The 24,514-nt window shown below is 39.0% G+C and overlaps 1 protein-coding gene across 13 annotated transcripts in view; it reads left to right on the top strand.

Annotated features, from left to right (window-relative positions):
* Positions 1-446: 446 nt before the first annotated feature.
* Positions 447-24,514, top strand: part of SPTLC3 (serine palmitoyltransferase long chain base subunit 3) — a 125,602-nt gene continuing 101,534 nt past the window's right edge. For 4 of the 13 annotated variants that reach the window (XR_001875452.1, XR_001875451.1, XM_017818750.1 and 1 more), the window contains exons 1-6: positions 8,364-10,272; positions 13,664-13,708; positions 14,441-14,535; positions 15,576-15,616; positions 22,546-22,653; positions 22,870-22,967. The gene's annotated coding sequence lies outside the window, so the exon portion shown is untranslated. Of the gene's footprint in view, positions 963-2,047; positions 2,188-3,639; positions 3,665-8,363; positions 10,273-13,663; positions 13,709-14,440; positions 14,536-15,575; positions 15,617-22,545; positions 22,654-22,869; positions 22,968-24,116; positions 24,179-24,514 lie in introns of those variants that run through there. The other 9 variants (XM_017818753.1, XM_017818751.1, XM_017818747.1 and 6 more) reach the window with 8 other exon arrangements.

The following is a 24,514-nucleotide window of genomic DNA, read 5'->3' as shown; positions in this document are numbered from 1 at the left end:
CCTATTGTCAGCTTAATTATTTTAAGGTAAGATCAACCTTAATTAATCAAAGTAGGCTAAAGCTGTCTTTGCATTATTTAATTTTTAAGAAGAAGCAGAATAAATGTATTCATCATCAATACAGTGCACATAAATTAAGATACAAGAGCACAAGAGGTTATACTAATAAAATGAGTCATAGTAACCAAGTATGTAGTTGGGGTTAATACTTCACTGACACAATGAGGGACAGCTTGCTGGAGTCATCTCAGAAATAAGCATTATTTTGTCAGCTGCCAGAGATGCCAAGCAGAAAGCCTGATATAATGCCTGGTGTGCCAGGCAGGCAGAGGAGAAGGGATGACCCTAAAGTATAAGAAAAATGGGCAGATGTCAAGTTTATTACCAGTTTTTTGAGTTGTCTAATTCCTGAATAAATTGCCTCCAAAATTGTGAGTCAAAGGCAGCCATCTTGTTAATCAGTTTAAGTAATCAAGTAGTATCAGGGCATTAGAAATAATCCAAAGTTTACTTTTAAATAGCTTGGATTTTGTGTGGTGGTTTTGGGTTTGGCTTTTCTTTAATGGATTCAAACTATGTTTATCGAGGGTCTGTTTTTTATAAGTGAACACTTTTAGGAAGTCGCTGTTAAGCTATAAGCTGAGTTTCATTCCTCCCAATACAACCATATTGGCTGGGCTGTTGCACCCCATGCATTTGAAGCCTCTGCTTATTCCCACATGAACTGTGTCCTGAGGAGAAACAGGATCACAAACTATGTCTACTATGGCAAGCCCTGGAAGAGAAGGAGAGTGTTGGCAGCACCTTCATCCAAAAGCCAAAGAAGTCCTTGACCTGCTTGACTTGGGAGCCGAAGGGAGGGAAAAGCAACATCTGCAAAGGGGATGGGCAGGGACTGGCCCCAGCACTGACCCTGCTCACACCTCGTTGGCTCCAGTGCATGTCCCCATTTGGCATCTCAGGTAGGACTGGGAATATCATTTTTGTGTCCACCCCCTCACTCAAGGGTAGCGTGCTTACATAAAGACTTTGGAAGTTACGTTTCGCATCTAGAAACAAATCAGTTTAAAATCCAGGATTAGTGGGAAATCTCTCTCATTTTCCCTTTTTCAGTGTGTGTGTGTATGTTTGGGGGGAAAGGGTGGGAAAAATAGGTAAATTCAGACCTGAATGGGGTGGGGATCATTGGGTTGCTGGTGTTCCTGTGTTGGTGGTGCAGCCTCCCTTTTCTCTCAGTGCAAATCAGGCAGCTTTTCCTAAATTGAAGCTTGATTATTTTTTTTTTCACACAGCCTTAGTGCCGTGTTTTTGTGGCAATTATGTAAATTATATGTCACACCACTGCATATTTTCCACATCATTTGATTTGACCTTTAAAACTAATAAGAGAATTATCATTTTTATGGGTAATTTGTGTTTCATGGTATGAGACAGCAGGACAGAGACTGATGGGGAGAACATCAGAAAACACAGTAGTCATGTTGCAAGATAGTATTGGAGGGCCATATCCAATATGCAACTGTGGCTGCTGTGAGCTCCTGAAGAGTAAATTAGAAGATATATTGTGGAATAAACTTCCCAGAAGGGAATTTTCTTTCTAATAACCTCCAGTGAGGTCTGGGCTAGCCATTGTTTTTTTGGTTCATAATTGTTTCTAATACGTGCATTGATATCACATCATAATTTATATGTAGATATGGATAAATATTTCAGGTAATGTAATAAAGAATATTACTCTTTCCATACAAATGTTGATAGGTTATGCCTCATGATACATATGCATGTCTTATCCCACTGAATCACACCAAACTACATTCTCCTTAAGTAATCAATTCTGCTGGTTAAACATACACTGTGTAATTTTTAAAATTTTTTGACCAGTTTTAAAGCTGTAATGAACTTCTCTATGCATCCACTTGTTAAACTACTATGAAAGGCAAAATGCTAAAAGCAAACAGAATTCTCTATATATTTTCTTCCCCGAGAGGTACAGAACAAGCATGATGTTAACAGTTTCATCAACAGCACTGTAATACTTCTTTTTCAGCCTCCTTCTCACTTAGAAAAACCTCTGGAAAGTTCAAAGTGTCAAGAAAATTGTTGCAGAATTGTGATAAGACACGATATTCAAGCAGTGAAGACTTCCATAACACTACCTAAATGCCTTATTAATCTAACATGTGTCAGGTAAGATTTTCTGTGTGTTTAGGATGACTCCTGGCAGGAGCACAGGATTTTCTATGTGGGCTGTGGTTCAGGGAGAGGGAGGACAGAGTCTTATTCTTCTGACAGAAAATTAGTATTTCATATGCATTTAGCAGTAATGGGGAGGTACCCATACACAGAGCCCTAGGAAGTGATGGGAAGGGTCCCCACCTGTACTTTGACCACACAACTGATTTTTATATGGCGTTTAATTCTCCTTATTTTTTGATTAATTACCAACAATTTTATTTGGGTTTTGTTTCATTTTTGCTCTTTCCCTGTTCTTCAGTTCCTCTCTAGACCTCTTTCTAACAAAATTCTCCTGTTAGAAGAATCTGTTCTGCTTGTTCTGCCACATTTTAGGTTTAGTAGCTCTATGTCCCACCTCAGCAGAGCCATAAGACAGTTCAAGTACTTGAACATGAGGTTCTGGTCTACGTTTACCATGCAATGATAATCTACCTTACAGGTCAGCTCAGAAACCAAATGAAAGCAAAAAATCCCAAGGCCTTTTTTGCTTAACCTGATTAATTTTGCAGTTACATAAGACCTGTGAGTATCCTGTAAATATTCTTCTCACCTTGAAAAGAAGCTTGCACCTGTTTCTCCTAATCTTGCAATGCATTTGGTTCTTTTCCCACCTTCTGTTTCTTTCTTCAGCTGAGCCCACTTTTTCCTTTTCCTTGACACAGCATATCTTCAGGCTTTTCTTCACATAGAGAAATGTAACAAAAAATACCAAAACCATCTGACTTGAGCATAGAGGCGCCCAAAAACTTCATGCCAAGTTCCAGCTTTTTCAAGACAAATTACAAAAATGCTAAAAGCTTAGTAACTATAGCAGCACAAACACCACCACTACAATATGCCGCAACAGATTGTTCATATGTCACTATTTTTCCAAAGTTCCTTGGCAAACATTTCCACCAGTAAACAAGTCAAGTGAAAGAATTGTAAAATGGCCAGCAAAAAGCCTCACATCTTCTCTGGGTAATGAAATAAAATTCTGGTACTTATCACTATTATTCTGTTCTTCAGCCCCTCTTCTTTCACCTGTGCTGACAGACTACAGTTGTCTTCGTTTCTGCCTGCACAACGAGGCTTTTGCCTGTCACGCCACCGTCTTCTTTATATTGCAAGCTTATCAAAGCAATGTCATGTCTAAATGTTGGCTCACATTCTCACCTGGGGGGTAAACTTACATAGATCCATTAACTTTGTCAGAAAGACGACAAATTATGTGAGCTGGTGAGCTGGCACTGCGTGTTTTGTGCAGCATGGTGCACATGGATGGAACTGGAAAAAAAAAACATTAATAATGCCAGTTCACCAACATTTAGAGACAGACTGATGATTCTTTTTGGTTTTCTATTGTCTATTCTGCTTTGCAGCTCATTGGGTTGGTGTCATCAGAATTTATTGTTGAATGAAGTGTCTGGGGAAGAGGCCAATTCATGCTGTACGTTAATGATGGGTAAATGCTAAAAGTTTGAGAGTTCTTACTTGATTGTTACTGGAATAATTTCTTAAAGCTGAAAGTATGTATTTCTACCATGCCAATACATACAGCATCTGAATCTGGATTCAGAAATGGAATTGGAATTGGAAAGTCACTGTATTTATGGAAAAAGGAACCTAATTTACCAACACTCGAAACTGTTCTTCTTCGTTAGAAATGGAGCAATTTTTTCCCTGTTGTTTATAATTACTTCTCATTTGAATGTTCCTTAAAGTTGAACAAAATTACAGTAGATTGCATTATAACATTTGTCTCTTCGTATATTGAAATAACCTGGAAAACTCCAACATTCACTGAAGCCAGTGGAAGTTTTGCCATGAATGAATTTAACTTCCAACTCTTAATGCTTTCACTTAGCACATGAAAGGATGTTCTGGCTATGCTTTGACTTTGGCATTGGTGTTCCAAGCTGTAGGGATCAGTGAAAAAAATTGTATGAGAAAAAGAAATATTTAATCAAACACCCAATCTGATTAAAAACAATACAAATCCGAATGTGTAAATGTATCTTTTACTAAGGAAAAAAAGGAGGTATAACTGGCCACAGATGTAAAATGTTGTGGATGTATCCATAATGTATATCTTTAATAATAGAGAAAATATAATATTTTAAAAAATCAGGATTCTGGGGGTCACACAGGAGAAAGAATATTTTTTTTCTGGGCAATTCAGAACTCAGCTAAGTATCTAGGACTGTCCTCATGTTCAATCAAAGTGCATAAGCAAGGCTTGGGACGGAATGGAGCACAGTGACCCTTGCTCCCCCTTTCTGGCCTCATCAGTGCTGAATTCTCCTTTCATGGGAATGGTGCATCTTCTTGGGATGGGGCAGTGGAGCTGCCTGTGGAGCTGACTGCCAGGTGAGAAAGGCTTTTGAGTTTTGGAGGGCTACATCTCCTTCCCTCCCTATCCAAAAAGAGGGAATTGGTTTTGTATTCCATTCCTCAGGCCATGTTCTTATGGATATACTGTAGTGAAAGAAATGGGCAGTGTTGCTGGGGAACAGATCTCCTTGTAAAGCCTGCTGCAGTCTGTAAAGGGCATGGGGAACTGGACGTTCTCATGAGCCATAATATATATCAAGTCATTTGTTAAAATGCATTTTATTTTATTTCCCTTTCTCTAAAAGAAATGTTCCTTACTCCAGAGTTCACTTCAGCTCTGTCCCTTGGATTAAAAAGGGAGGGGGGCCTGCAGCAGTTACTCTGTCGTTCCCACATGACTGGCCACAGTGTTTTATCATAGCAGTAGCATAAGCAAAAGCAATCATTGTCAGAGTCCCAGGCTGTTCCCCTTATCCACTTTTAAGCAATTTAACACATTCATCACTTGCTCTTATGCCACCCATCCTTGACTTAGCAAGCATGATGGACTGCACAGGCAAGCCTTTTTATCAGAGCTTTCAGAAAGCTGCATCCATACATCACCTTCCCTTTTTATTTCTCCAAGTGCCTTTTTGCAGTGCTCATTTCTTCTCATGCAACATCCCAAGAGCTGTGGTAGAGCAGTTTAACTGTGACTTACTTAACTGGTGTCATGAACTGAGACTCCTGCCCTCACTGGCCTGAGTTAATTGTGACAATATTAGCAACAGGATTTTAATCTTAACTTCTGTTCAAGGAACCTACACAGTTCACACAATGAAATACTGTTCAACAGTGTGGTTGGCCTTCTCTCCAGCATTTATTCCTGCATAGCAAAGTAGTGAGTTCTCAACAGGCTTAAAAAGGCAAGAGTACAATACAAACCCATCTGTGACCTTCCTGTTGATTTATTCTCATCAGCCAACAGGTGCCTCATACAGAATTCAAACTAATAAATGCTGAAAGACAAAACTAGCAACCTTACAATGAAATGTGTCAGGACAACTTCTAATCCTCTCTGTTTTCACAGCAGTGAAAAGATGAGGGGGGGGGGGAAGAATGGAAAAAAGGAGGGCACAGGAGACAAAGAACAAAATCCTGAAAGAGTTAGTGCCCCAGAGAGCTGCATAATGATTAACAATTCTTTTTTCAAATGATAAGTGATTCTTTCTCAGTCCTAGATGACAATAGAATTGTAACTCCATCAAAATTACTTTGAATAGTCTCATTAATGACACACAGTCTTGGTTTGTCTCTGCCTCAATGTCTGATAATATTTTCATACTTGCTATTGAATGTGTGGTTTAGCTTTGTCCTCCCCATTTGTACAATACGTTCATGCATATCATATCATCTGCTTTTGTAATTGGATGTTCAACAATTCAATAAAAGGTTAACAATAAAAGGGGGGTAAAAGAGGGGGAGGATAAGATGAAGGTTTCTTTTCAGTACAAGCTAACTAAACAATGGAAAGTGTATTATATGATCTGTAGAAAGCAGACTACTTCATCTAATTCTAGCCACAGAGGATATTTAGAAACCACAGGCCTTAAATATGATTTATTGAAGTACAATCTTGCCTTCTTTGCATAGAGTAGAGGTATTTTCTTCTGAAATAGCTGATTAACAGAAGCAGCTCCCTTAAGAACAGCTGCACAGAGTATTCTTGTCAAGCCTCTACCTTGTATAAATATTTTTAATTAATAGATGCCTTCATCAAATACAAGAAAAAATTAAGCATTAATGCTCACCAGAGATCCTGCTATTAGAGTGATTATTTTAGATATCGTTTCATTTGCAGATGTCATTAATTTATGTTTAATAGATCACTAATTTAGTTTTATCTGTCTCTTGCTCAGTTTTTGCAGAAATTAGCAGGCTGTTCTTCCTTCAAAGCCCACCAGCTTTCCCCTCCCACTTCCTTCAGGCTCTCTACTCTCCACAGAGTGTGTGTTTAAATTAGCTGGACCACTGCAGGCTGAGATACCGATTAACCTGCACATCTGCCACAAGAGGGGAGTTAACAGTGTACCTGGGGGACTCGGAGCAGAAAGCAGCGTTACTGCTGCAAGTCATCTGCGCTGTTTGGGAAGCAGTAGTTGTGTCACAGAGGAGAAGGCTGCCCTTGAAGTATCTTCTGCTCCAGTGAGCGACAGTGGGTATTGTTGCACAGTATATAAACCTCCTTTTGTCAGCCTGCATTAACCACAGAATTGACTTGTAAGACATCTGTACTTGGGGAGAGAGAGATGAGTGATGTCCTGTCTGTGGCAAAGGAAACATCAGTGCTGCAGCACAGAGAGGAGATACCGGAGCTCGTTTCTTGGAAAACTACATTGGTGTGTTCAAAGTTTTACCTCAGCTGCTTCTGCTTTATAGGTGTTTAAATTAGGGCTTTCTGTGCAGCTGCACAGGAGAAGGTGGCTCCCAGAGCCACATGTCCAGTAGGTGAGCGTGAGCTCAAACAGCTCTTGGTACCAGTCTCAGCAGTTTTAGGCTTGTGCCCACAGGGTTCAGTGCATACAAGAGCATTTCATGATTATGCTGTTGACAGGCTGAGAAATTTGGGGCTGTTCGGCCTGGAGAAAAGAAGATTGTGTGGACACCTCAGAGCAGCCTTCCAGTATCTGAAGGGGCCCTACAAGGGAGCTGCGTAGAGGGACTCCACCAGGAGCTGTAGTGATAGGATGCAGAGTAATGGCTTCAGACTTAAAGAAGGGAAATTTAGGTTAGATATAAGGAAGAAATTCTTTACTGTGAGGGTGGTGAGGCACTGGCACAGGTTGCCCAGAGAAGTTGTGGCTGCCCCATCCCTGGAAGTGTTGAAGACCAGGCTGGATGGGGCTTGGACCAACCTGGTCTAGTGGAAGGTGTCCCTGCCTTATGGCAGGGAGGTTGGAACTAGATGAACTTTGAGGTCCCTTCCAACCCAAACCATTCTACGATTCTATGTTGCTACAAGTATTATGTTCAGGATAGCAAGAGATGGGGATCAATATTCTCTCTCCCTATTAGACTAAGACAAGAAATGAAGGAATGGAAAATTTCTTTGCTCTGGTTTTGATCTGGCAGCTCTGGTACAGAGGAATGACGTGGCTTTTTGTTTCACTCACAGGGAAGAGCTATGAGATGAATCTAGATCTTCTTTGTTCTAGTTCCTTGTTGTATTATTACCTATGATTGGTATTTCCTAAAGGGCAGCACCATAGTCCAGTCAGTTCTGCTCCATCATAGTCAATAAGTACTTTATCACTGATTTTAGAATAAGTAGAGTCCACAGTCAACCATTACAAGACAAGAAACTGCTGATTTAATATTGATTTAGTGAGTAAGCTTCTCCAGCTATGTGTCTCAGCTTCTAGCTGGGGATATCTCTAGATTTAATTTTAATCAGATCTCTTCTAAAAGGGATTAAAGGATACCAGTTGTGATGAGGACTGTGGCATTTCTACCTTCTGGAAACATTTTTTTATTTTATTTCAGCAAGTTCATTTAGTATGAGCAATGCTTCTGTGGGGATAATTTTGACTCTTACTGTTCTTAGGCTGAATATGAACCATACCTCGTAGATTTAAGGACCTGTCTCAGTCAGAAAACTGAGAATGTTAATTCATGAATTTTCCAGTAAGTGGCTGGATGGAGAAAGATTATAATATTTTTAAAAGACATATGCTGTTATTAAGTGCATTATAGTAACAAAAGACAAATATTAATGTAACCATTTAGGTATTTCTGAAGACCAGTTGGATTGTGGGCACCAATCTTCCAAGAAGACACTGTATCTAGGAATGGGATTCCTATGGTTTGCCAGTGAATCTGAAATAGCCAAGCATAAGCTCATGTAGAAAAAAGTCTGTTCATAGCAACCTAATGTTATCAACACTCCTAAAATGAACATAAAGAATAACTGCAGAAATGAGGGCAAAGCCCAGTTGCCCCTCTTGTGCCTTTTAAGTCAGCTCCAGTGACAGTGGGCTGCTGAAGATGCTACATCCTGACAAGGAGGTCAAGGACTGCAGTCTGAGCATCATCTCCTACATCAGAAACTCTAAACATTTTCTGATAGGAATTTTCCTAATGCCTAATTCTTGGGCATGACTGTGAGCAACTGCAGAAACTCAAGAGCTTGACACTAAAGGTGTGAGGAGCACTGTCTTAAAGACTTTGCAATAGCATGAGATGTCCTGTCCATATCTAGAAGTCCAGTTCTGGTCTGTTCAATTGCCAGATCAGCAGACCTCACAAGCTTCAACTCAGAAACATAAAAAGTAAAATATTCTGAAGCAGCAGGGAATTTGATAAAAGAAGGGGTGGAGACTGCAGGGCAGAATCCCAAGTTTTAGTTAAATCTGAAAGCAGATTAAAGTAACAAGAAAAGGTTTGATAGCTCCATTATGAATGCATTAGCTGTAAATATGAAATGCAGCCTGCTTATAAGGAGCTGTTGATAATGTCCATCAACACTGGAATGAACGAGTACTTGTATTGATAGGAGTCCTGGCAACACTCCATAGTGTCCCTCTCTACAGTGCCCTCTCCAGTGCACTTACAGGGAAGACTTGCAGAATGTCATTCTTGTCCACAGCCAATGCCACAAGTTATTTTTGCTGGTAGGGATTTTAAGTTTCATGTAGATGTGAATGTAACCTTGGCATATGTTAAGGAGCTCTGGCTGTGATGGTTCCTCTGTGGGTGACAGCCTGCTCCTGAGGAGAGACTGTCCATCACTATATCAGCCACATATGGAGATGAGTGTCTGTGAAGAGCTCACACAGCTTCAGCAGAACTCAGCAGTCTGGACAATTCCCAGCATCTTGGCAATGGAATACAGTCATCTCTTCAAATAAATAAAGTCCTACAAGAAGGAGACCTGCTGTATGCAAGATAGTGAGACCACAGATTTGAAGAGTTGCTGAGAGTCTGAAAGGAGATTGGTTCTCTGCTGAGACTGTGGTGGTATTTGTTTGGTGAGTCCCCATAGTGCAAGGACTTACGTAAACTATAAAACTTGCCCTCAGACTGTGAGCTGTGTCAACTACTGGACCAGAAACAGTTTACCTGTTGTTGTTTCACTTCACAAATATACTGCCTTTTAATATATTCTGCTATCATATGTGGGCTACATAGTTTTCCAGTAAAAACCTGGCCACCGGGATTTTTTTCTAGTGCTACACAAAAAATTTTGCCCATTGATTGTTCCAGATTAAAAACCTGCTGTGCAGTATATGCTTTCAAAAAATACACCCAGGCATCACAATGAAGGCAAGATTGTCTTTATTTGCAGAAGAAATGAGAGTTCCTTATTCACTCTCCAGTTTCCAAACGTTGTTGCAGGTTGAAGTGTCAGGGTGGATGGAACAAAAAGGACCTCAGGAATATCACGACTGTAATCAGTGTCGTGTCCCTGGTCTTCTGCCTGTTCCTGTTCACCAGCATGTGAATGTACCGATCACCATCTTCATAATCTTCAGCAACTTGGGGAGATTGGACTCTGGTGAAAGGTTCCATGCAAGATGAGGGTTTGATACCATGTGAACTCTCCCCAGAGTAAGCAACTGTAGATATTTTATTTTTTCTGTTATCACAGAAAAGAAACCTTTTGCATATCTCTTAATCACCATCACTCTCTTTCATCTGGTAGCACGGGTTTGTGAGCAGCTGCGTACAGAGGATTGCTGTGTTAAGGTAAGTAGCAGCAGAAATTACACTTGATAAGTTTTATTTTTCCTTTCTCTTGTGAAATTAGCAGCGGTGTTTTTCCAAGCATATTTGTTTAGGATGATTACCTGAGTAACTTTGAGCTATAAATTCTTTTTGACATCTGTTCAGAGGAGGCAATAATTTATTTGGCATGTCAGTCATGTGATAGCATTTCTGTTCTGTTAATGGCTGAGCCATAAGTATTTTTATCAGGATTCTAGGTTTCATTCTAGAATAGTGAATTTTAAAATGTTTTTCTGTGTGGATTGTTTGTGGTCTTTTCCAACAGAAATGCTTATTTAAAAAAGAGTTTTAATCTAGGCAGTCTGCTTTCTGAAAAAGAATAAATTTGTGTAAATGGAATTACAACCCCTAACTGGATTTCAGGTTTGGTCAAATAATCTGGGCAACAAAACTATAAGCATTTTAATGACAAAATACTATCCTACTGTCTTCTGTCCTTATTTCTCTTCCTGGAAGAGAGTCCTAAAGTCTACATTTCATATTGCATTTCCTATATTTCGTAAGAGGAGAAACCAGCCTTTTTCTGACTCCTGCATATAAAGGAGTGCAAATTCCATGAAGTTTCAAGAATGTGTCACAAATCCAAAATATTATTGCTTTTGGCTAAAGCATTTAAAAAGGGGGATTCTTCCACAAAGTTTTCTGTGGACAGAGGATGGTAGAAAAGAAATTACTCGTTTTCAAGTGACCACTACAGGAATATTTGCTGGTATATATCTGACATGCATGTCCTCTGGGGAATGCCAAACACAGAAGTGAATAGAGACAAAATTGAGTTAAAATTGGTATCCATGCAAACATCTGTAGCTTTAGCTCTTTTATCTGCTAATCTGAACTATACCCTCTTTCAAGTGGTGCTTATTATGTCTTTTGAACAATGAATTTGTCCAGAATGAAGTCTAATTTATTTTAAATCTTAAAGAATAGAGGGGATTTCACTCTGACAATGGTGATTAATTGTAAATCTTTAAGTCTGTTAAGGACTAGAAGTGTTCAAAATTATTCTTGATGAGCTATGGAACTGATTAATCTTTTTTTCCTTTTCTCCTATTTCTGAACTGATCAGGTTTTCTATGAATGTGTTAATTGCTCAAAAATTCTACTAACTCTTTTCACTTAAAAAAAAAAAGCAATTATTAAAAAGGCTTTGTTTTTTTTTTTTTTAGGAACTATCTCCTGCTACTAGTTCTTTCAGAATCTGTTATTTCTTTTTAGGCATTTGATTTGTCTGCTTAAGCAAGTCCTCTGTTTCTACACTATGGTTAGAAAATTTAGTCTGTTAAAATGAGAAAATCACTGAAAAGATCTAACCCATAATGACTTGCAATATTACTTTCCAGCATGGATAATTATTCACTGACTATTTGTGAAGTATTTAGGATTCATAAACATCTTCAGGGCTAAAAACGTTTGTCATGCAGATACACATATGCGGTTGTTAATAATAAGCCACAAATAACAACTGAATGAGCTGACAGTGCTTATGACAAAATTATTCAGTATTTTTTTGTAGTATTCAGCCAAGTCTGCTTAGGGTGTATAAGTAACTACTGACTTAGAGATTCTAAAGGGTCATTTTTCTGATTTCCTGAGTAGTGTGGACCAGGTACTCTTGTGTAGTTATGCTGCATGATAATTATATCCATGTGCATTTATTGTTTTAATTCTGCTGAATGTACATAGACTGAAAAGGTTTAAATAAAAGCAGAAAAAATCTGGTATAGAAATTAATGAGGCCTAATGAGAAAAAAAAATGAATATTTAGTACAGCAGTCACGTATTTAAACAGTGCAGCACTCGTGTCATAGTTAAAATTTTCTCCATATTCAAGGTGGAACAGTTTAGATAATTTCTTATTCTTTCTTTTTGCAAAATCGTGTAGAATCCTGATGGGAAATAGATTCAAGAGAACAGTTGTTTCTCTGTAGCAAATATGATTGTCAATGGAAAGAAATGCAAGACAGCCATCTGTTGGCTTGTGCAGCAACCTGCTTGTTTCCAGGTCCCAGGGTGGGCTGCTGGAACCCCGGACAGGAACAAGTACTGTGCTCTTGGTGAGGGCAGATGGTGCTTGTGGACAGTTTAAATTCAGGCTGAGCTTAAGTCCACTAAGAAGTAAATGTATGCATGTGAAAATGGGTCCTGGGAGTGGTGCAGACATCTGGGATTCAGGCAAGGCTTTGTCATCAGCAGGTTCCTGGGTGTACAGTGGGTTTCTGCGTCTTTTCCCAAGTAACAATTCTGTGCTGCAGAACACTGTGGCCAGCTACCATCAAAGGTGGTGGGTTCAGCACTGATCCTCTGGTTGGGGAGAGCAAATGTGCAGCTGATCTCAACATGTTGTGACAGTGCAGTACAGGGGACTTGCTTGTCCCTGGACTTGTGTGACACCTTCAGGTCTGCATTGTAAAGAACATATGAGTGAAGATCACAATCATTCATCTTTAAATACTTGGAGTGAGTGTAAGGTTTGAATTAGATAGTTTGGATCTTTATATTTGGTAGATTGTGGACTATTGTTAAGATGTTTTTCATCATACAGATCATTGAGTAATTCAATTAATAATTGGGTCTTTGGTTGCCCAGGTCTCCTGATCCAGCTAAACAAGACTATCATCATGTATCATTGCCATTCATGCTGAGGGTCTGAGCCAGCATATCTTCTTTCCCATCTCAGATACTCTCCCAGGCTTCTATTTTGAACTGATTTTGTACCTCTCCTAGATCTGGGACCATTTAGATAGGTTTAATCCCCAACACAAAGGAGGTAACTTCACCCTGCTGTCTGCCTCCAGATCTTTTTATTAGAGACAAGATAGTGGATATACTGGCTCTCCCTCGTACCACAGTCTTCAGAGTAATGCTTGAGCACATGTTATCTCTCTTGCAGGTGACAATAACACAAAGGAGAGCACTTGATATGGTACCATGGTGCTGTGTGTTTGGGCAGGGATTTTGTGAGCCTCTCACATATTGCAGCCCTCACTGGCCAGTACAGTTACATGCTGGTGCTGAGGATTAAGCTCCAAACCACAGCAATTTCAATGGAAATTTTATCAGTGTTCTTATCTGGCACAAACTGTGCAATTTTTGAGAGGTCCCTAGCTTGCTTTGTTTTGTTGGGTTTTTTTTGTCCCTGATGAGGCTAATTCCATTTAAAGCTAGAAAAAAAATGGAGCCAGTGTTGAAAATCACGCCTTATATGTTCCTCTGAGTACAGATAGATTGAATTTCAGTTAAAAATTAGAGTGAAATGAAAGGTCACTTGTTAATTCTAATGTAATTTTAAATGAGTGTAAATTAATTTTGTTTTTTTCTCTGCATTTAAGTTCTTTCACATGTTCTTTTGCAGGTCAGTGAAGTCACAAGAACGGAAAACAATCAGTGGTTGTCAAAGGTAAAGGCAGAGGGGCAAGGGGGTCTGAACTAAAAGAAGGGTACCCAAATAACTGGTTATGCTAAATAATGGAGCAGAAGGCTATCCTGGTTGAACTGCACTAATGATTTGTTTGCTGCATTTTGTGGCAGGCATCCACTGTGATTGCTTTGGTGGAGATATGCAAGTTGTTTGCAAACACCAAGGATTTGACCACTTCATTCCATGTGATAGTCATGTCTCATATTGCCAGTTCCTGTGCTGTTTCCCACCCCCCACGTCCCCCTCCCATAATTTGGCTTAGATTTTGACAGCCTGTGGTTGTGATGCATTTATCCCACATTTTATTATCAATAGATTAATATTCTGTTTTAAATGAGGTTCAGCTAATTCTGAACTGATAGAGTTGGAAGACCAGTTTATTACCACCCCTACAGATCCTACTGTGAGCTGAATGCCTTCCACTCAGGTTGTAACTTACTGAGAGTTTTCAAATTGTATAGGGAGAATTTATTAATTATAAATTCTCTAGCCACTAGCAGAGGATCAGAATTACTCTTTGATATGACCATATACCCTTAATGCACAAAAATGTTCTCAAATGTGTACAGGAGGTAAATCCAGTGGTCTCAGTTCAAACTCAGAGAACAATTCAGTTGGAAAAGCATTCCAGTCTCTGTGTATGCAACTATTAGAGTAGGAGTAATCCTGATATCCCACTTGCTAATAAAGAGTCCTCTTACCTGAACACAGAGCCCCTGAAAGGATGGGAGAAAACGGTTGCACAGTTTCAGAGGAGAAGCCTGACAGATTGTGTGCTAGTTTTGAGAAACTGGCCTTTCTCCTAGGTAAGGTTTCACTCTTGCTTCATCAGCAAATTGTAACAAAAAAGGTCTAGACTGGTCCTGATTTTATGTTATGTTTAATATGAATTTTATGGCTTTGCCTCCATTTTAATCTATAAAGTCTGGATTTTTCCCTTTAATTTAAATGACCTGGTTTTGAAATTGCTGACTGTTACTCCTTGGGGGTGTTCACTTCCAGAAGCTCCTGGGGAAGAAGTGTCTGATCCTTAATGTCAGAGGAAGGTACAACTTTTATCCTGTATAAAAAACTTCATTTTCAGAAGAAATCTGGAGTGGGATATGGGAATTGGTGTATTGGTGTGTGTTGAAGGCAAGGAAAAAGTAGCAGCTTCAACAAAAGATGATGATAGGTGCATTATGTTACTGAAAGCAAAAGAAAAACCCTTAAAAATTTGGAAACAAAAACAAACCAATTTTTTAAATAGAACAGAACAGTTTCCCAGTAATTCCGAATCTGTTTGATTCTGTTAATAACCTTCTCTAAGCTTTGCCTTTGACCTCAAAACTAAGATAGAAGGTTTTGCCTTTGTTGCTCAAGACAGATGAGCTTGTTAGAGCAAGCTAACAAATGTGGATTGTGTCACTACAAATACGAAGGGGAAGGTGACACTTCAGGTGCTTGCCTCTGGCTAAGTCTGTGAGGCCAATGCTGCCTTCTTATTGAGGCACAGCCTTTCTGCTTACCTTACAATAAATTAAACTGACTACTTGTCTTCATCAGGGCTGGAGCAGCTTTTTTTTTTTTTTCCCTCAGGGTAACTAATACACCTTTGTTTTCCTGAGGTAAAACATTGTGAAGGCGAGACACTTTAGTTTACAAGATCGGTGCTGTACATGTGCCTAAGGTTGGCTTATCTCACAGTGACACTGAAGTACTCTGACATTGCTGTCTTATTTTCTTTTTTTTCATTTTGTCTTTTTAATTATTTTTTTTTTAAAATACTTGAACAGCCTTCTGTGTGCTAATTACCCCAGGTAATCTCAGGGTGTCCTGAGCAATGAATTATTTTTTTTAACTGCAGCATTCCAAAGCTCTGCTGATATGGAGATCACAATGCTGATGGTAAAATTCCTATCTGGGAAGTAGTTTGTCCCTTCCCATAGGCAAGCAATGTTCCTTTCTCTCCTGGTTTTTACTCCATTACATATTTCAATTTGATTCACTTGTGTGGCATTTTTCTGCTCTCCTTCCCAGATGTACCTGCTCAGATTTAGCTACTTCTAAAGTGCTTTTCCAGCTGTGCCACTGTCACCTGCTCTCCACTGAAGGAGATGTAATTAACTTATGACCAATATTTGGTATCTCTGCACAATTTATGCTTCCACCTCAGAGTGGCAGCCTGAGATTTTGTGACTTCTCTGCACTTAAACTGGCAAACTCCATTTCCCACAATTCTTATTTAATTGGTTCTTTTCTCTGTTAAACGTGAATTAATAGGTCAGGATTCTGACCCTATTGCTGTGCCACTTAACTTCTTCTTTTCACTGTACAATAGCAAAAAGTCTGTATATCAATGTAAAAAAAATTAAAAAAAAAATTTCTTTCATTCCCACTGCGCCCAGTATTTCCTGACTATACTATTAAAGAGGTTATACTGGGTCATTTTAGGTACTTTCTAGCATATAGTCTCACTTTATAATGTTACAAAGGCTGGTCATAGCTTTAAGGTCAAAAAAGCTCATGAAATATTTCAGCTCAAATACTCATATATTTCTAGAAAATATATTACCAGCAAGATTTCTCTATTTACTAAAGAGATTAAAGAAGCTGGCAAGTGTCCAGTCCTTTCCAATATAGATTGGAGGGTTACTGCCTCAGCAGTCTGTAAAATCTTCCACTAGGTGTCAATTTAGTTTTACTTCCTCCCTTTAAGTAAAACAAAATTTATCCTCTTAATTCAAAGAGTTTTAGGTATGGTTTTGCTCAAAGCCACTCTTGCAATAGCATTCACCTGTGCTACCAGTGGCAGTTCAGAAACCAAAATTCAAGTGAGTAGAAGCTGTATTTAGCATAATGCTCTCAAGCCTAATCAAACAAAATAATAATAGTTTTTGATAAATTGGCCAATTTTCCTGCTTATTATGTGATTATCCCAGAAAATGAACTGTGAATTGTACGTTCTGTACGGTTTGCTGTAAAAGTCATTTGATCAAGCAATTACTTGACCCAATAATGTTTAGTAATCTTTTTTTAATTCTACAAATCACTCTCAGTTTAAGGACACTCCAGTAATTGAAGATATACACTTGACTTTCTAGTCTTAAATCACAACACTGAACATTAACCCACCATCCAACTGGCACAATCCAAGCCAAGTAAGAAATTCAGTGGGTATATTTTTGGATGTTGTCTAGTGTCTCTGTGAGAGCAGGCTATAGTTCAAGGCTTTCTGCACTGTCTGTGCAGCAGCAGGTCTGCAGGTGCCACCAGGGCACAACTTTTCAACCATTCTCTGGCAAAAGGAATTGTGTCTTGTGTCACAGTGTTCTACTTCTTCACCTGCAAATGAGTACCTCTCCTGTCAGTTTTAGACTTCCCCAAGTGCTGTGCTGGACTCTCACTCATTTTATAGCTCATCATATGACCCGCCTCTCAAAAATGTAAGTAGTGTAAGATAAAAGCACGACCTTTCATGGCCACTTTAGTCTAATCTCACTTACATAGAATCACACCTGCTTGTATTTGAAGGTCACAACTAGTGACATTACATTGTGCTCTGAGAGTCTCTGATACATCTCTTAATTTTGACAAAGCCCACTTCCCTGGCAGCATAAAAAGCCTTGACCAAAGGTTTTGTGGAAATGGGTGTAGAGGGGATACTGTGACTTTGCTGGGAGTTTTTCCTCAATGGTTGGTTGTTTGGTTTTTTCCTCAATGACCACTTTAAGCTGAAGGTGCTTTTGAGTACAAGTGCTTTGTTCAGTATCAGGTTCCAGACAGCTGTGATTGCAAAGGCTTTTCAGAAGGGTTCAGATCCTGTCTGGCAAGTTCAACCTTTAAACTCCCTTGGCTTCATATACAGTGCAGCAATGAGGCTCCTCTAATTTAAACCAAACACTGAAATATCCCTTAATGGCCCTGTGTTATCAACAAGAAGTTGGCATAAAACCCTCCTTACCCCCTCCTTTCAGAAGAACTGAACCTCTGTAATTCAGGAAAGGCTTTTTGGAAATGTCTTTGGCAGTCAGGGTTGCTGTGCCAAGACTGCTACCTTTACATTTACTTTGGAAAAATGTAGTTTCATCAAAATAATTTCTTGCAGGACTATTTCCATCCCAACTATACTGTTGACAGATATGTTTGCAAATGTTTCAATTAAAAAAAAAATCCATGAATTGATTTTGCTTGCATTTTCACATTGTCTTTTTCATTTCCTTTTATTTTGACAGACTATTATGCTATATTTTCAGTTTTAATGTTAAATTATCAAAGACATTTCAGTATTTCAAGATTATGAATTTTTCCCCAAAGTAGGACAAAATAAAATGATGAAAAGTCAGGCCATGCAACAAGATGGAAATTCTGTAGCTAGTTTCATGTTCCCATCTGTGCTTCTGAGCTCCAAGAACCTGATTCAGAGCCCACCAAAACAAATGACAATCTTTCTTTCAAACTGAATTATTTCAGTCTCAATTTTAAGACCTAAGAATTTTCAAGAGTTGCGTTTTATTCCTCTTTTAATTTTAAATATTACTGGTGTATCTTCTATGAAAACCCAACTGGCAGGAGGAAATGTTCACTTAACATCCACATTTAACCCAACATGAGAAAGTGAGAGGGCTCCCGTTTTCTTCTGTGATGTAGGGAGTGTGTACTGGGGAATTGAATGTGGAGCTGAGATGTGGCAAAGAAGTGACCTGGTCACAGGTCAATATTCAAGTATGATGCTTCAAGTGGTTCAGTGTTGGCTCTGAGCACTCTAACAAGTTCTTGATGCCACCAGTAGAAGAGTTCAGATCACTTCCCCTACTACACTTGCATGAACCTGTCTGGCTATTCAAGGTAACACAGGCAGAAGTGATAAGATATTATCACAAAGGGCTTCCCTCGTGCTTGGTGTATTCATTGAGTGATAGTTCCATATATGAGGCTGGAAGTTGCTGCTCTGAGACTAGTGGCTAAAAGCTCTAGAGATTCTCAGAGCTTGCCTCAGGGACAAACCGTCGAGTTGGCTTCTCCCCCGACTCAAAAACTTTTCAGTGGCCCAAGCAAGCCCATTCCAAAGATCACAAGACAGTTTCTACCATACTGGCAGTGATTTAAGTTCATGTGCTTCTCCCAACTTAGCAGCCTTGGAACTGAGTCTTCTGTAATGTATTGTGAATTCAGCAGCCGTGAAAATTGTGACAGTAGTTTTTTCATGCTTCATGCGTTTTCCACCCTATAAAATCATTTATAAAGAAGAAATAAGGTGGACAGGTGTTTTAAGAAAACCCTCTTGGGAAATTTCCAAACAGCTGGAATACAGAAAGACAGGCATTCCATCAAAAATAACTTCTATTGTGAACACATTTTCACCGTGCTTGCCAAAGAGAATGGTGATGCAAAGCAAAAATAATACCAGGACTCCTTTATAAGTTCTTTGGTTTCCATCTCAAAAGAGGTTTTGTCTTATCATGTTAACATCACTTTAATTAGAGCACTGGTGCTCCTAAGGAAGCACAAATAACTGCAGGACTGTGTTTCATACACATTCACAGCCATCAGAGGTCAGTGCAAGTTCGTTCATCCAAGCAGCTTTAAGGTCCTTTATTCCTCCAGTTTTACACAGCAAGTTTTTGCTAAACATGATAATGATCCTTCATGTCTAGGACATCTTACTAGGAAAGAAGATGTTTTGGAAGAGTAAGAAGCTACACAAAACAGTGTAGCAGGAAAAGCACCACTTAATGTTTGTTCTAGTTTTGGAAGTGTAACTCAGCAATTGCTGAAGGACTGGAGTGGGTAGAATAGCTATACCAAGTGCTCTTCCAGATTTTGGTTAATGCCTGTGCCTCCTTGAGATCTGTTTGACATTAACCCTACTGACTATGAAACAAGCTGCTAAGAGGGAGCCCCAGGACAGCTACAGCAAAGAAACCTCCACCTTGCAATGTGTTTTTTCAGTGGCTCATTTGAGTCCTGTATTAATGGGTCACAGCCAAGTGCACTCTGAAAAAATATCTAAATAGTCTTCAGTTAGAGAACATAAAGGTTTGAAGGCTACGTTCTGTGGATTTATAACTGATTTTACAATATGCTGTATTTATTTAAAAAAAAACCCCAAACCTATGCTATAAACCACTAAAAATTGAAAGTGTAACAAAGCTCTCAGGAAAAAAAGGTTCAGGAAGATCTGAATTTATTTCCCCAAACCAATACTTATATCTATATCCTTCTACATCTGTTTCACTGAAAATGTTGCCCTAAAGGAACATGAATAAAATTTTATTTGTCTATAAGGTGGGAGAGTGAAAGAAAGACAGTGAATCTAGTGGTCTATGTCCCTGCTGCAGAAAGGGTCTGAGAATCTCTGTTATGAATCTGGCAGGGAATGGATTTGAACTTCTGTCTCTCACTATGAAAATGGTCTACCAGTTATGGGATCTTTACCCTCTAGAAGAAAAAAAAAGGTTATTAGAATAAATTTAAATGTTTAGGAAAAAAACTTTCTAAACGGTTTTGGGGTTGACCCAAAAGAAATATTGAAACATAGAAAAATGCTATGAAATATGATTTTTCATTCCCTGGACAGCAGAAATAATAATGTGATCTGCTTCTTATCTGTAACTAGGCTATGAAAATAAAATTTGAGTGTAGAAGGTCAGTTGAAAATTAAAAATGCAATTTATTAACTTGATTTTATTGGAAGAAACACTGAAACTCTGTCTCGGAGGATAATAAATATTACAAAATGCTGCACAGCCAGAATCGCCAAGGCTTCAGGTTCAGCATGGATCTCACTATATTGGTTGTTTATCTTGAAGCCTAGTTCCCACAGCCATTTATCATCTGCAAGTCTCAGCTTTCATTTAGATACCATGTTGTTGTCTTAGTGCCTGTGGAGGACCATATGAAAAGACAAAAAAGCACTAACTCAAGTGCTCCTCTCCTGTCATTAAAAAAAAAAGAAAAGTATGAAGCTGATCTCACGAAGTCCCATTGCTCCAGGAGCTGGGGCTACAGGAGAAAGCATTAAATGCCATTACACTCATGATAAAACTGTGCCAGTTGGCAGTACTGAGTGTGGGAAGCGAATCCTCTCCCACTATCCAGCTCAAATGTGACTCCAGGAAACACATAATAAGAGAACCAACATTGAACTGACTAGAAAACCTTCATAGTCCTGGTGAATGATTTGGGGAATACCAGTATCTGACAAAATACAGATCAAACATTATCACAGATGCTGGGAGGTGTAAACAAAGACTAAATAAGGCAGAATCCTGATTTTTGTTGCCACATCAGCTACTGTTAACCTAAAAGTCTTTGCTTTTTAGTGGTGTTCACTAAGTAATAATTAGCTGTCTCCTGCACCATTACAGTATTGCAAAACAACTTGGATTTTGCTGAAAGTGATGCTGAGTGACAGAGAGAGTCTGTGAGGTCTTAGGAAGGCCATGACAACCTTGGAAAGAAGATTCCCTGGAATCCAAACTGTAATCACATTTAATGATCATGATTTGAGAAACGTTACAAGAGTTGCCAGGAATTTTGCTGTATCTTATAAATTATTATTCTCAGCCTTACCTTTACACTGTGAACAGGTGTATTGTTTTGACTGGAAATACCCAAAGTACATATGGACCTGTAGGAAGGCAGGGATGTTTGCAAGAAAAGCTGTGTTGTTCTGGGAGTGACTACTTTGTTAAAAAGACTTAAGTTAAAGGTGTTCCTTGTAACCAAAAGGTCATGATAGCGAACAGTGGTTTGAGTTCTTGTGAAGTGCACTCACAATTCTAATTAAGTATAAAAAAGGAAATATGTGGTTGATTTTCTTGCTGTTCTATACTATATGACATTTTGGATTTATCTTTAATTACACTGCTTCCTGAAGTTAATTAAAGTATTGCCCTAAGCATCATGTGGAAGGTGGGTTTGGTCTGAAATTTCTTGTGCTTGATCAGGGTGAATATCTAACTTTCTTATCAAGTTTCAGTAAGAATTAAGTTTGTAAGAATACAAGTGAATTTAAATTAGGCCTAGATAGATCCAGGTATAAATCTTAATCTGGACAGAGTGCCTGGAGTCAACAGAGCCCTGTGAAGGCACATGGGTCTTCTTAAGGAGAAGGCCATGACTCACTGCAGAGTAATCACAGGATTTTTTGATTTCCTCTCTAGATATTGTTTTTACACAGAACTGCTGATTGTGTGTGTGTGTGTGTGTGTGTTTGTCCCTCTGTCTTAAACATCAAAATATGGATCTGGGTGATACTGAACGTGTTGCAAAAGTATGACATTTTCCATTGTTGAGCAATTCTGGTTACGTCAGAAAATATTCTTGAGATATCCTTTAGTCAAACTCAAATCACTAATAGAGCATCAGGCTTCAGACTAGTAAAGTGCCAAACTGTCTCAGTAAAAATGTACTAGTCTTGAATTTAATGATTCTAATCTTGAATCTCATGATTAGTGGTATATCCCGGCCTCAGAAATCTATCGATAAAGATGTAACTTCACAGTGATTTAAAAGGGTAAAAGCAGTATCAGAATTCTGGAATTCTTCTGTGACAAAGGGTAGCACATCCTAAATTGGCTGCTAGAACTGACAAATGTTGGAGTTTGAAGCATGGCAGTTGCTGTGGGAAGGGAAGGAAAGGAGAAGTAAGGGCTTTTTCCTGGTATTTCTTTCACAGAAGTACAATAGTAAACCTCAGTTTCGAGAAGTTCTTCCAACAGTTCTCAAACTTTGCTCCACTCCTTTCCTCTATACACCTGTTTTCTGTGGAAACAGAGTCTATTAAGCCTCTCCCCACCCTGCTGGGGGTCTTGCTTCTCTATCCTCTACAGATTGGTGGGTGTACAACAGCCAGGCCCCACAGCAAAGGGGACAAGCTGAAGCTCTGGACCATCACCTGGGCCAAATGAAGACCCTGCACCAGCACTGCCTTTCCCGTGGTGAGTGCATAGCACTGCAGGGAGGCTGGAGAGGGGGATCCAGCTATGTGGCGTAGTCCAAGGGACCGGGGTGGTACCAGGAATAGGTCTATCCTGTGGATGAGCATAGGAGGAAACCAGCTCAGGTGCTGGAAACCTTGGCAGAGCCTTTCCTGCTGAGTATTTAGTTTTTGCCTATCTCAGTCACAAGTCTTGACTCATCTCTGTTCCATTTAGCAGAGAAAAGGAAGAGAAGGAAACCTTATGCAAAGAAACATTAATGCTGCAGTAAATCTCTGACATCAGCTGCTGCTTGCCAGCACAGTGCATAACAGGTGAGGGAAAGAGCTACTCCAGGTAAAAAGACTGTTCCAAATGTCTGTTAGCTACAATGAAAGTGCTGGAAATGAAGGACATGCACTAAAGTCAGAGCAAGTTGTAGCTGATCACTTAATGGCTTGAAATTTTAGCAGTGTTGAAAAATCAGCCCTCTATCCTGGGTTACAGTCTCCTGTACAGAAAAGGTTGCTTTGAAATCCACTGAAGGCAGTAGGCTGCTAAATGTAGCTGGAATAGTCACCTCCCAGGCTAAGGGATGAATAGCTGGAGAGTGGAATGAGACCTACCTAAAAGTACTCTAAGGCCCGACTTGCCTGCCCTCTCCAGTGATATGCAGCTTTGTTTGACATAAGGATTTGTTTCAAAAAGGAACTGCAGAGACTGGAAAAAAGTGACATTTGATTCCAATTCTTTACTGGAAAAAAGTGACATTTGATTCCAATTCTTTACTGAGGTCTGACAAACTTACCTTGTGTAATATTAAAATTAGAGATTACGTGAAATACAAAAATGAACAAACACCACAGAAAAGAAGCTTTAGTTTTCTGATGTCTTGGCATAAGAGTTGAAAGACTGCAATCCTAAACATGAGTGAGTTTAATGAAAATCTTGTGACTGAAACTAATGTGTTGAATAGGACCCGTTGCTCTGGGAAACCTTCAAATGATTTTGTTCTATACTATATGCAACAGCTTTGAGCTGAACTCTTGGACACCTGGCTCCTGAAACATGGCAGTGTTTTTGGAATACCTGAGTGTGTTCCTAAATCTTCTGTAACAAATCTAGGTTGTTTCAGACTTGTACACTAATTCTTAAATACAAATTACTCCAAGTAAGGAATAACATTTTATTTTGTTTTGAAAATTGTATAGCGTGATTAAATATAAGTCTTAAACCAAGTTTAAAACCATCTGTCTCAGAACTCTGTAGATTTCAAAAATTCTTGGAATAATTTTGTAATGTTGCCCTTCCTGTATTTGGCAACAATTTCTGTGATGAATTTTTAAATACTCACTCACCCTTTCAGCCTCCTGTCTGACCCTTGGTGCCTCTTCAGAGCCCCATTGACTTGGGCGAGGCATGGAACTGAGAAAGAACTGCAGCTAAGTCTGCCAAGAAGGGGCAAAACTCACAATAGTCAAAATAAATTCTGCACAAGTGAAAATAGCAAAAAAAATGGATCTGGAAAAGCTTTTGAATATTTGTAGTAAGTAGGTAGAGTGAACGATATTTTGGTTTCTTCCATCGGTTTGACAGGGTAGGCTAAAAATAACTAATGTCAACCATAGTAAAATAGCACGAGGCAACTGAATGAAAAATTTTTTAGTTTTTATAAGGCAACCCAGCTACCAGTTCTTTACCATAATAAATGGCAATAAGTACAGGTTTGGGGATTTTGGTTTGGGTTTTTTTTTTTCCTCTTGACCTGTGTTTCCCTAGGATGGACAGAACTGAAATGATCAATAACAAAACTATAGGCAATGACAACAGGAAATGAGACTACAGAGAGCCCATGTATGGAGTCACATTTAACACAATAATC

Source organism: Lepidothrix coronata, unplaced genomic scaffold (genome assembly GCF_001604755.1).
Source record: "Lepidothrix coronata isolate B3197 unplaced genomic scaffold, Lepidothrix_coronata-1.0 Scaffold71, whole genome shotgun sequence".
Taxonomy (NCBI): Eukaryota; Metazoa; Chordata; class Aves; order Passeriformes; family Pipridae; genus Lepidothrix; species Lepidothrix coronata.
This window is presented reverse-complemented; position numbering and strand designations above follow the sequence as displayed.